Source organism: Bos mutus, chromosome 17 (assembly GCF_027580195.1).
Source record: "Bos mutus isolate GX-2022 chromosome 17, NWIPB_WYAK_1.1, whole genome shotgun sequence".
NCBI lineage: Eukaryota > Metazoa > Chordata > Mammalia > Artiodactyla > Bovidae > Bos > Bos mutus.
In genome coordinates, this window is record NC_091633.1 from 10,293,199 (window position 1) to 10,307,015 (window position 13,817).

Here is a 13,817-nt window from a genome sequence, read left to right on the forward strand (position 1 = left end):
TTCTACTCCTCCCTGTGAAACTGATGGTTCTTCCAAGCATTCCGCCCTTGGGTCTGCCCTCCTCACCACGGCTCCTCGTCCTTAAAGTTTGCAGCTCTGGATATTGCCATGATTCAAGTGGTAGCCCTGTCCATGGCCTCCCAAGCGGCTGATAGTGCATTCAGGTGAGCACAGTTAAGATCACTGGTTCTTCTGAATCATTTACAACAGATGCAAGACTCCCTCTCCTTCAACTTGCCCAACCTCCTGTAGACTAACAGCCTCTCTTTGTTGCATACTCACCACACGTGACTTTCCTCTTCCTCCTCAGAACAACCCTAGGAGGGGTCCTAGTCCCTCCTCCATTTTGAATATGTGAAACAGAAGTACAAGAAAGTGAAGTGACTTGTCAAGGTCACTCACTTTGCAAGGAGCTCAGCTCAGATTTGGGGGAACCTAAGGCAATGGCACCCCACTCCAGTACTCTTGCCTGGAAAATCCCGGACGGAGGAGCCTGGAAGGCTGCAGTCCATGGGGTCGCTGAGGGTTGGACACGACTGAGCGACTTCACTTTCACTTTTCACTTTCATGCATTGGAGAAGGAAATGGCAACCCACTCCAGTGTTCTTGCCTGGAGAATCCCAGGGACGAGGCTGCCGTCTATGGGGTCGCACAGAGTCGGACACGACTGAAGCGACTTAGCAGCAGCAGCAGCAGGTTGATCTGTCCCTGGGTTGGGAAGATCCCCTGGAGGAGGGCATTGCAACCCACTCCAGTGTTCTTGCCTGAAGAATCCCATGGACAGAGGAGCCTGGCGGGCTACTATCCATAGGGTCACAAAGAGTTGGACGCGTCTGAAGCAACTTAGCATGCACGCATGCACAGGCCGTTTTTAGGGGCTTCCCTGGTGGTTCAGATGGTGAAAAACCTGTCTGCCACGCAGGATGCCCTGGTTTGATCCCTTGGTCGGGAAGATCCCCTGTAGAAGAGAATGGCTACTGACTCCAGTATTCCTGCCTGGAGAATCCCATGGACGGAGGAGCCTGGTGGGCTACAATCCATGGAGTCACAAAGAGTTGGACACCACTGAGTGACGGACACTTTCACTTTACATTCAGGTCCTTCTTACACCAGGCCCAGCCTCCTAACCATGCCATGCCTCCTCCCCAAGTCTCAATCCCTTGGTCCCTGTCTCAGTACATCAGTTGCCTCCCCATATTTGAGTTTACACAAGATCCTGCCCCTGGGGTTGCAAAGAGTCAGACACGACTGAGCACACACACACAAGATTCTGCCCAGTGCATTGGCCCACCTGCGTACAAGGAGGGCACAGACGCAGTGAACCCCCGCCCTCCGAATCAGCCGTCTCACTCCTGCTTATGGTAAGGTTAGCAAAGGACCATGATGTTCTGGTGTGTGAGGGCCAACGTCCATTGCTCTGTAGCCAGAATGGTTGTTGGGGAGGGGGACGTGGGGGGCAGTATGCCACTACAGTTCCGAGAGCAGTACTCGTGGAGAAAGGTGGACATGCTCACTCACTTGAGATCTGAGCTCTTCAAGGAGTGGGTGCCTGTGAACCCAGGTGGTGGGCAGAGATAAGCCACTGGCTGTTGACCTGGTCTGCTAATCTCATGATTTGGGATGATGTGGCCAACAGTTGCCTGTTTCAGGTCAGGCCATGTGGGCAGGGGCCGTCCTCCTACGTGGTTCCATTTGGTAGGCATTCTCTTCTCCAGGGGATCTTCCCGACCGAGGGATCAAACCAGGGCATCCTGCATGGTAGACAGGTTCTTCACTGTCTGAGCCACCAGGGAAGCCCCTAAGAATGACCTGTGCATGCGTGGATGCTAAGTTGCTTACCTGACACTGGAGACCTGACCCCCTGAGGGAACCACTTTACTGGAGAGAGTGCCCGCCTGCTGCAGCCAGGGCTATGGGCCTTCAGGGTACTGGGGAGTCATGGGGGGCTTGTGAAAGGGCTCCCCCAATACTCCTGCCCCAGTGGTGGGGGAGGCAAGTCCAGGCTCTCCTCTACTACCTGCTGCTCATGGAAGGTAAAGTTAAATTCAAGCCCCCAAACGAATTGCTGTCCAGCGTGTCAGCCCAGTGTGTCTGGGTGCAGAGCACAGACAGTGGGAGATGCTGGGTTATGTGAGGCCTCAGAGGCCTTGGTTAGGAGTCTGCTATTAGTCCTAATTGTGACAAATGTGAGTTTAGGCAGTGGTGTGACACGCACTGACAACACCAGCCACACTGGCAAACAACGTTTTGCAAACTCTGACAAGCTTCTAACACCCTGTGTTCTTGCTTCCAGTCTTAGAAAGGATGAGGATGTTCTGAAAAAGTACATCCTTGGCTGGTGGCCTGGTTTATCAAATGGCTCTAGAATTTCTCTTGTGGCCTCTGAGGTTCCCCTTGCTTGTTAAGTCGTGCACTGCAGGGATGGAAATAGAAGCCGTGCTGTGGGGTGACCAAGAGTCTCCCTCAGATACTGTGCTGCAAAGTGGGGGGGTGGGGGACAGTGAACAGTGCCTGATGGATGCAAGTCACGGAGATGCGGCCTCCAGCAGCCCCTCATCCAGGGTCTCCTATTCTGTGAAATAATTCCACTCATCACTGTGAACTGTACCCTGCCTCTCAGCCGGGGGCTGGTGTAGGCCTTGGGGAATGTGTGGGAAAACAAGCTGGTCCAGTTGCCATTATCAAGGGGCCCACATCTCAAGTGGGGGATGGTGGCGAGTGCCTGAGACCGTGGTGGGTGATGTTGCGGGTGCTGAGGTAGGTGACGTGATAGGCACTGCTGGAGGTGGGGAGCTGGGGGCTCAGAATGGGGGACTGGTTCCAGAAGAGGCAGTTGGGCCAGACCTGCAGGATGCCAACAGGCAAAGCTGCTTCAGAGGCAGCAGCAGCAGAGGCAGAGGCCCCGGGGGACAGCCCAGTGTGTCTGGGTACAGAGCACAGACAGTAGGAGGTGCTGGGTCATGTGAGGCCTCAGAGGCCTTGGTTAGGAGTCTGCTATTAGTCCTAATTGTGACAAATGTGAGTTTAGGTAGTGGTGTGACACGCACTGACTTGAGTTTTCGCTTGTTTGGGGTTTTTTCGGTTGCACCATGCAGCGTTCAGAATCTTACTTACCCCGCCAGGGATCAAAGCCCCTGCATTGGGAGCGCAGGATCTTAACCACTGGACTGTCAGGGTATGAATATGAATTTTTATATGATATGAATTTTGAAAAGATCCTTCTGTTCTCCAAAGTTCACCAGGATGAAGAAGGATTAGAGCTAGTTTCTCAATGCTGCATAGGACTCCCAAAAAACCACTTTCAAAATTAAAATGAAAAAAGAAAGGGACTTCTTTAACCACTGGTTGTCCAGTGGTTAAGAATCTGCCTGCCAATGCAGGGGACAGGATTCAGTCCCTAGTCTGAGAAGAACCCACATGGCACAGGGCAACTAAGACTGCGTGCCATGACCACTGAGCCCGAGGCTCTGGAGCCCCTGAGCCACAATTCCTGAAGCCCGCAAGCCCTAGAGCCTGCGCTCCGCAGCAAGGGAAGCCTGCACACGCAACCAGAGAGCAGTCCCTGCTTGCCGCACCTAGAGAAAGCCTGTGTGCAGCAGCGATGACCCAGCGCGAAAATAAATCAAACAAAAAATGTTTAAGTTAAATTTAACATAAATGGAAAAAAGACAAGGGTAGGCAGAGGGATGGGGGCAGGGCCTTAACAAGACATGAGTAAAGAATCTAAAGAATAAAGGACATTTAACCTGGTCCTTGGGCTTCCCTCGTAGCTCAGCTGGTAAAGAATCTGCCTGCAATGCAGGAGACCCAGGTTTGATTCCCGGGTTAGGAAGATCCCCTGGAGAAGGAAATGGCAACCCACTCCAGTATTCTTGCCTGGAAACTCCCCATGGACACAGGAGTCTGGTAGGCTACAGTCTATAGGGTCGCAAGAGTCGCACACGACTGAGGGACTGAACCACCACCAACCTGGTCCTTGTCTGGCTTCCCCAGCCCCCTCCCACCTGTCAGTGAACAGGGAGACAAACGAGGTAACGAATGTGGTGCTGGACCAGCATAGCGCCCTCTGGAGGGGAGGCAGCGTGTGGTTTGTGAGCGTATGCTCGGATGTGAACGAGCTTGGCGTGGTGATGAGTGTGCCTGACCATTTTTATCTGTGGTGCAATTAACAGCTTACCACCGTCCCTACATGGCTGGGCCTGCCTTCTTATTAGTGTGTCTTGGGAAAGGGAACAAAATGTGATTATAACATATACTAATTATTTTCTTCTCACAGATGTCCCAGAGGTGCTCGACATCTGGGTCCGTATTTACACTTTCCTCCATGGTGCCACGCGGTTATAGCCCTCTTCCCTCCATCCACCCTGCCAACGTGTGTGAGAGTCACAGCAGAAAGATGTGGGAGTCCCAGACTTCAGAAACCTGGGGTCCAGACCTGTGACCTTCTATTGGACAAGTTCTCTGGAGACACTGTTCTCCCAGGAGAGATGGCTGAGGGATTTCCTTATCTGTCCAGTGGTTAAGACTCTGCACTTCAATGTAGGGGGTGCAGGTTAGATCCCTGGTTGGGAAACTAAGATCCTATTAAAAAAAAAAAAGATGGCCGAATAGAGAAATGATTTCAGGGAATTCTCTATCTTTCCAGCATTAGTTAGATTACCTGGTAGTGGTAAAGAGCTATTTGTCACAGATAAACAGAGACAGACATTAAAGTGTTAAGGACACATAATAATATGCTATCACAGTATCAATACTATAATAGAAATCAACCCTGAATGTTTATTGGAAGGACTGATGCTAAAGCTGAAACTTCAATACTTTGGCCACCTGATGCAAAGAGCTGACTCATTGGAAAAGACCCTGATACTGGGAAAGACTGAAGGCGGGAGGAGAAGGAGACGACAGAGGATGAGGTGGCTGCATGGCATCGCTGACTCGGTGGACATGAGTTTGAGCAAACTCTAACTGACTAAACAACAATCGCAGTAAGGACAAGGGCCTGGCATGAACTCACTTCAACTTCCATTTGTACGGGGGTGCATTTTAAGAGGAGAATGAGAGAGCAGGCAGGGGCAATGGCAAGGTTTACACAGGGCAATTCCTGCTAAATCTACAGAAAGCCGGCAGGAGGAGGGCACTAGTCCACACGAAGCTTGTGTGGGTTGCTAACTGGCACTTAAGGAAATTAGGCTCGTAGCCTCCCAGAGACTGGGCAACGGGCCATATCTTGAGGCACTGGCTGGAATAAACAGTAACTTCTGGCAGCCTTGAGTTTTCTCAGGCAAGCATATTTTCTGGGCCAACCTAGGGCTGTGGCCCTGAGCTACTAGAAACAGTGTTTGTTCAGGTCTTCGGATATGCTGCTGCTGGGGTAGACTAAATCTTTGGTGCTGAGAGTCTGCAGTTTTTATAGGCCAACGTTGAAGCCCAGTCAGGAAGACAGCTTACAGAATTCCCTGGTGGTCCAGTGGTTAGGACTTGGCGCTTTCACTGTGGAGGCCTGGGTTTGATCCCTGGTCAGGGGAACTATTCACAAGCGCTCCTGCAAGCCACATGGCACCACAAAAAGCAAAGCAAGCTGAGAGAAGCCTGTCCAGAGATCAGTCAAAGAGAGGCTCTTTGTCAGCTATGCTTCTGGATTCAAACAGCCCTGGGTTTCAATCCTGCCTCTGTAACAGATGGGCTGGGTGATGACAGGGAAGAGATTTTTCATCTCAAGGGGTTGGTTTTCTCATTTGGAAAAATGCAGAGAGAATTCCCTCCCAGGACTGTTTAAAGATTAAGTGAGTTGACTACAGTACACGCCAGTGTGTCATGTGGCTGGAGTCTGGAAGGGACTAAAGAGGAGGCTGTGCTCGAGCTGGGATGTGGGCCTGCGGGGGCCCCACCAGGCCGGGCACAGCTGGACCAGCCACGGCTGCAGCTCTCACAGGCGGACATGCAGGTAGTGAACCCGCAGATATGGTTACAGCGCCTGTGACTCAGCAGGTCTGCCTTCCTAATGCACTCGAAGTTACTGCTTGCTTGTTTGGGGACCCCATCTGGGAAAGCAGGGCGAGGAGAATGGCAGGATTCCCCTCACTTCATCACCTAGATGGAGTTACAGCTGCTAGATGTTCAGTACCTACCAGGTGCCAAGAACTGCACATGTATCACTTTGAACACTTGCAATAACTGGCAGGTACATTTTTTACGCCCATTTAGGAGGTGAGCAGACTGAGGTTCAAAGAGGTTACACAGTATGCCTAAGATCACACAGCCCGTCAGTGAATTCAAACCTAATCTCTGAGACTGCAGAGCTCTTTCTCCTCGGAGGCATGGGTTTTTACCACCTCCGAGGGGCTTGAGAGGCTGGCTGCCTTACTGGAAAAGGAGAAGGAGGAAAAAGAAGCCCCACCTAGCCAAGAAGACATGTCCTGCCATGAAGAAAATGTATGAGGCTGTTTCTGAAGCCGGGGAATCTTGGGGGTGCCTCCTCACTGCCTTCGGGGACAGCCCGTGTAGGGGCATCTGGGGCATCTGCACCAAGAGCCAGGCTGCAGGCGGGTGTGGTGTGCTGGCAGCCTGTTCTGTGTGTGTGTGTGTGTGTGTGTGTGTGTGTGTGTGTGTGCATGCGCACGCAAGGAAGGAAGGCAGCCTGTGCACAGTCTGGACCACATTTTCTCCTCTTAGTTCTGAGAATGTCTTCCAGTTTAAATGCTGCTTTGAAGGACTCGCCTGGTGGAAGACTCTGCGTTTCCACTGCATGGGGCCCCGGTTTGATCCCTGGTCAGGGAACTAGACCCCACATGCTGCAACTAAGAGGAGTTTGCATGCTGCAATTTAAAAAAGATACTGTGCACCGCAACTAAGCCCTGGCACAGCCCAATAAATAATAAATAAATATTTTAAAAAATATTGCTTTGAATTAATTCCCACCAATGTTTTGCAAAACAAAACAAAACATAACACACCTTCCATTTGACAGTGTCAGTGTCCCAGCACTGGGAGTACATATCCAAATATCTAAAATCTCACCATTTTAGATGGACACCTCAGTTACCACTGTTTTTAGAGATCAGGGGGCAGGTAGATTCTTTTTAACTTGGAAACACGCTCTTGGGCCCTAACAATGAAACACGTTGGAATATTTCAAAGCTAAGGCTTGGCGTTATCTTCTTAGAGGAACAGAAGGACTGTTTCTTACCCAACTGGGTGCTTCTCCCAATGATCTCAGCAGGGTGGGAGGACAACATTTATTCATGTCAAAGTGTTCACACCTCTCCCCTCTGAGGCACCTGAAAAGAAGTCACATTTTGCTTGCTTAGCTCTTCCTCTGGCTTCATTCCTCTTCCCTCTCTGGATATTTTGCTTTTGCCAGTTCCATTCCTGACAGTGAGTCCACAGACAAGGGGCACTGGAGAGCAAGGAACAAAGTTAGACCCAGAGAAAAAAAGAGATTAAAAAAAAATCAAAGGGATTTCCCTGGTGGTCCAGTGGCTAAGACTCCATACTCCAAATGCAGGGGGCCTGGGTTCGATCCCTGGTCAGGGAACTAGATCCCACATACTGAAGCTAACACACGGTGCAGCCAAACAAATAAGTAAAATAAATATTTTTTAAAAAATCAGAATAAAGACATAAGAGTACAGAAAACAGATTGAAAGAAAGATGGAAGAAAGAATGAGCCAATACAGATCCTCAGGGAGAATACAGATCCTCAGGGAGAAGTCTAGGCTGAGAGTTAAACTGTATTTAATGCCTTGGACAGACTGAGCCAAATGGAGGCGTAGATATATTAAGGTTTCAGCACAAGCACTTCATCTTGGGCTGCAGTGTTTGGTGGACCTTGAACAGAAAATTGTGTGAAAGCAGCTAAAGGAGGTTAGTGTGGTTCCAGAAGACGAGGATCTGAGCTGAATCTTGGAAGGTAAGACTTCCTTAAGCAGAGAGGGTAGGATGGGCATGAGGAAGTTGGGCCCCCAAAACTACGGGACTAGGGGGCAGAAAGCCGCTGGTGGGTACGGTGAATACCACCGATGGACAAACCAGAATAAATGCCTCTGTGAACTAACATGTGTGCTAAACTGATACACACAGCCGTGCACGCTGCTGGGGACCCAAGCATGTCGCCACAGGCCATCTCAGCATAAATGAATGTCTGTATGTCAATGCATTTTCTCCTTCCCATCCCCACAACCAAATTTACTGGTGTTTTTTTTTTTTTTTTCTGGCTTCCACTTCTTAGTGAACAACAGAAGGTAGAATCTCAGCACCACTTTCCTCTCCTTCCTCATCCGTATCTCTGGCTAGTGAGCAACCTGTCACTTCTACCTCCATGCTTGCCTTCCTAACCATCCTATTGCTTCTTCTTTTTAAAAAATATTTATTTTAATTCTGTATTTGGCTGCACCCAGTCTTAGTTGTGGCATGTGGGATCTTTAGTTGCAGCATGCGAACACTTAGTTGAAGCAGGTGGGATCTAGTCGCCTGACCAGGGATCAAACCCAGGCCCTCTTCATTGGAAGCATGAAGTCTTAGCCACTGGATCACCGGGGAAGTTCCCCATACCCGCTGCTTTTAACCAGGGCTTCATCATCTTCCATGTCAGCTCTCTGCTTCCACCCTGTCTCTTCTTTACAACTGATTTTGCATACTATCGCTAGAGGAACCCATCCAAAACACTCATCACTTCCAGACTTAAAAATCTTGGTTAAAAGAAAGGATGGTGTGAGAGATCAAGACTCACAAGAGAGCTACAGTGGTCACAACAGCATCATCCTGGCACATGAACAGGCAGATCCATGAACAGAATACAGTTCAGAAATACTCAACTACCGAAGGGCATTTAATAAACAAAAAGAGGGCTTTTCACATGGGTGGGGAAAAGATCAATTATTGAATAAATGGAATCAGGAGCTCTGAGTAACATTCAAAAAAAAAAAAACTGGATCTCTAAATCTTTCTTTGTACCAAAATTAATAAAAGAATCAAACTTTAGAATGTAAAATATGAGCAATCAAAGTACTAGAAAATAAAAGAATATTCAATAAGTGGTGTTGGGAAAGCTGGATAACCACACATGCAGAAAAATGAAACTGGACCCTTATCTTACATGACTCACAAAAATTGACTCAAATTAACTGGCATGAACACTTAAGCATGACACTTATAGGAGGAGAAAAACCAACAACAACAAGAAAAAAGCTCTTTGACATTGGTTTTGGTCACAATTTGTTTTGGATGTGACACCAGTCTACGGCCATTCCACCCTGAATATGCTTGATCTCGTTGTCTGGATATGACACCAAAAGCAAAAATTAGTGTTTCTACATCAAACTAAGATGTACTAAGATGCACAACAAAAGTGACAACAAAATGCAAAGGTAACCTTTGGAAGGAGAAAGTATTTGTGAATCATGTGTCTGGTAAAGAGTTAATATCCAAAATGTACAAAGAACACACAACTCAGTATCAGAAAAACAGATAACTTGACTAAAAAATGGGCAGAGGAACCAATAGACATCTTTCCAAAGAAGGCATACAAATGGCCCATGAAAAGAGAGTTGCATCACGAATCATCAGAGAAATGCAAATCAAAACTACAATGAGAGGGAATTCACTGGTGGTCCAATGACTAGGACTCCGGGCTCCCAATGCAGGGGGCCCGGGCTCAATCCCTGGTCACGGAACTAGATCTCACATGCTAGGAGTTCACAAGCCACAACTAAAGATCCTGCATGTGGCGACCAAGACCTGGTGCAGCCAAATACATAAATAAAATGAAAATAAATATTGAAGGAAAAAAAATAGTGAGGTATGAACTCACACCTGTGACAATGACTATGAACAAAAAGTCAAAGATAACAAGGGCTGGTGAGAATGTGAAGAAAAGGGATACACCACTGGTAGGAATGTAAATTGGTACAGCTACTATGGAAAATATCCCATGGACAGAGGAGCCTGGCAGGCTACAATCCATAGGGTCTCAAAGAGTCAGACACGACTGAGCAACTAGGCACACACATTATGGAAAACAGTATGGAGGACTATCTTATGATCCATCCATCCAACTTCTGAGTCCAAAGAAAATTCAAAGAAACTAAAATAACTATCCCAAAGAGATATCTGCACTCTCGTGCTCATTACAGCACTATTCCCAGTAGTTAAGACACAGAAGCAACCATCAACAGAAGTCCCTCAACAGATGAATGGATAAGGAAGATGGACTATTCTTCAACTATGAGAAAAAAAATCCTGCCATTTGCAGCAAGGAGGAAACTTGGGGACTTTATGCTAACTGAGATAAGTCAGAGACAAAATGACAAATAAAGTATGACCATAGTTGTATGTGGAGTCTGCAAAAGGTAAACCCATAGAAACAGAGCAGGATGCTGGTTATGAGGGGCTGGGGATTGGCGGAAATGAGTACATATTGGTTAAAGGGTACAAACTTTCAGTTATAAGATGAATAAATCTTGAGATCGAATATACAGCACGGAATTATAGTTAATGATACAGTATTATATACTTGCAAGTTGTTAAGAGAGTAGATCTTAAATGTTCTCACCACAAAAGAGAAATGAAAATTACATGATGTGATGGTTCATGTTGTTGTTCAGTAGCTCATGTCCGACTCTTTGCGACCCCACAGACTGCAGCACGCCAGGCCTCCCTGTCCATCACCAGCTGCTGGAGTTTACCTAAACTCATGTCCATTGAGTCGGTGATGCCATCCAACCATCTCATCCTCTGTCATCCCTTTCTCCTCCTGCCTTCAATCTTTCCCAACATCAGGGTCTTTTCAAATGAGTCAGCTCTTTGCATCAGGTGGCCAAAGTATTGGAGTTTCAGCTTCAGCATCAGTCCTTCCAATGAATATTCAGGACTGATTTCCTTTAGGATGGATGGGTTCTTCACAGTCCAACTCTCACATCCATACATGACCACTGGAAAAACCATAGCCTTGACTAGACGGACCTTGTTGGCAAAGTAATATCTCTGCTTTTTAATATTCTGTCTAGGTTGGTCATAACTTTATTTCCAAGGAGTAAGCGTCTTTTAATTTCATGGCTGCAGTCACCATCTGCAGTGATTTTGGAGCCCCCCCAAAATAAAGTCTGACACTGTTTCCACTGTTTCCCCATCTATTTCTCATGAACTGATGGGACCGGATGCCATGATCTTCGTTTTCTGAATGTTGAGCTTTAAGCCAACTTTTACACTCTCCTCTTTCACTTTCATCAAGAGGCTTTTTAGTTCCTCTTCACTTTCTGCCATAAGGGTGGTGTCATCTGCATATCTGAGGTTATTGATGTTTCTCTGGCAATCTTGGTTTCAGCTTGTGCTTCATCCAGCCCAGCATTTCTCATGATGTACTCTGCATATAAATTAAATAAGCAGGGTGACAATATACAGCCTTGACATACTCTTTTCCCTATTTGGAACCAGTCTGTTGTTCCATGTCCGGTTCTAACTGTTGCTTCCTGACCTACATACAGATTTCTCAAGAGGAAGGTCAGGTGGTCTGGTATTCCCATCTCTTCCAGAATTTTCCACAGTTTATCATGATCCACACAATCAAAGGCTTTGGCATAGTCAATAAAGCAGAAATAGATGTTTTTCTGGAACTCTCTTGCTTTTTCCATGATCTAGCGGATGTTGGCAATTTGATCTCTGGTTCCTCTGCCTTTTCTAAAACCAGCTTGAACATCTGGAAGTTCATGGTTCATATATTGTTGAAGCCTGGCTTGGAGAATTTTGAGCATTACTTGACTAGCGTGTGAGATGAGTGCAATTGTGCGGTAGTTTGAGCATTCTTTGGCATTGCCTTTCTTTGGGATTGGAATGAAAACTGACCACTGGCCAGTCCTGTGGCCACTGCTGAGTTTTCCAAATATGCTGGCATACTGAGTGCAGCACTTTCATAGCATCATCTTTTGGGATTTGAAATAGCTCAGTTGGAATTCCATCACCTTCACTAGCTTTGTTTGTAGTGATGCTTCCTAAGGCCCACTTGACTTCACATTCCAGGACGTCTGGCTCTAGGTGAGTGATCACACCATGGTGATTATCTGGGTCGTGAAGGTCTTTTTTGTACAGTTCTTCTATGTATTCTTTCTGCCTCTTCTTAATATCTTCTGCTTATGTTAGGTCCATACCATTTCTGTCCTTTATTCAGCCCATCTTTGCATGAAATGTTCCCTTGGTATCTCTAAGTTTCTTGAAGAGATCTCTAGTCTTTCCCACTCTATTGTTTTCCTTTCTTTCTTTGCACTGATCACTGAGGAAGGCTTTCTTATCTCTCCTTGCTATTCTTTGGAGCTCTGCATTCAAATGGGTGTATCTTTCCTTTTCTCCTTTGCTTTTCGCTTCTCTTCTTTTCACAGCTTTTCACAGCAAGGCCTCCTCAGACAGCCATTCTGCTTTTTTGCATTTGTTTTTCTTGGGGATGGTCTTGATCCCCGTCTCCTGTATAATGTCACAAACCTCTGTCCATAGTTCATCAGGTACTCTGTCTATCAGATCTAGTCCCTTAAATCTATTTCTCACTTCCACTGTATAATTGTAAGGGATTTAATTTAGGTCATACCTGAATGGTCTAGTAGTTTTCCCTACTTTCTTCAATTTAAGTCTGAATTTGGCAATAGATGAGTTCATGATCTGAGCCACAGTCAGCTCCCGGTCTTGTTTTTGCTTCCGGTCTGACTGTATAGAGCTTCTCCATCTTTGGCTGCAAAGAATATAATCGATCTGATTTTGCAGTACTTGGATGCAGTCTCAAAGATGACAGAATGATCTCTGTTCATTTCCAAGGCAAACCATTCAATATCAAGGTAATCCAAGCCTATGTCCTGAACAGTAATGCTGAAAAAGCTGAAGTTGAACGGTCCTATGAAGACCTACAAGGCCTTTTAGAACTAACACCGAAAAAAGATGTTCTTTTCATTATAGGGGACTGGAATGCAAAAGTAGGAAGTCAAGAAACACCTGGAGTAACGGACAAATTTGGCCTTGGGGTACAGAATGAAGCAGGGCAAAGGCTAATAAAGTTTTGCCAAGAGAATGAACTGGCCATAGCAAACACCCACACAGATTAGGAAGTGAAAAAGCAAGCCGTCTTGGGGAAGGGGAACCTGGACGTGTGGGTTGGGTGCTGCTTTCAGAGAAGAGAGAGAGACTCACTTTGCAGTTTATCTCTACAGCTGATTCCCAAACTTATCTCCCCTTCTTTCTAGGCACAGAACCCTGTTTCCTCCCCTTAAGGAGGACATGGCAACCCACTCCAGTACTCTTGCCTGGTGAATCTCCATGGACAGAGCAGCCTGGTGGGCTACAGTCTATGGGGTCGCAAGGGTTCAGACACGACTGAGAGACTAAGCACATGGCACAGCCTGTCTCCTAGACTCCTTTATGTGGTGGAATGACTACACGACTGACTTCTAGCCAATGAAACAGGCTTAATCCAGAAAAGCCTGTTTATTTTTAAATTTTTATATTTTGATGTTTATTTGTTTGGCTGTGCTGAGTCTTAGTTGGGGCATACAGAATTTTTGATCTTTGTTGCCACATTTGGAATCTTTAGTTGCCACCATGTGGGATCTAGTTCCCTGACTAGGATTCCTGGTTTCTATCCAGGCTCCCCAGGTTCAATTCCTGAGCAGGGAACTGAGATCCTTCTACAGGATCACTCACTGTCTCTCCTAGATGAATCCTTCCCTTCCAAACCCCTCCCCACTGCCTCTAAGATCCTTCCAGCTCTTGCCTTGCCCACTTCTCTCACCTCACCTCTCAACTCACTCCGCCTTGTTCCCTGGCCTCCGGTCTTTTCTGCAGCA

At 47.0% G+C, this 13,817-nt stretch overlaps 1 long non-coding RNA gene across 3 annotated transcripts in view; it reads right to left on the reverse strand.

The window, feature by feature from the left end:
• LOC138991475 (uncharacterized) overlaps positions 1 to 13,817 on the reverse strand; it is a 57,460-nt gene that overhangs the window by 6,383 nt on the left and 37,260 nt on the right. Inside the window, exon 4 of one of the 3 annotated variants that reach the window (XR_011467428.1) lies at positions 7,187 to 7,396. The exons of 1 other annotated variant lie outside the window; for it this stretch is intronic. This is a non-coding gene — a long non-coding RNA (uncharacterized lncRNA). The remainder of the gene's footprint in view (positions 1 to 7,186; positions 7,397 to 13,817) is intronic. One more of the 3 variants, XR_011467432.1, reaches the window with a different exon arrangement.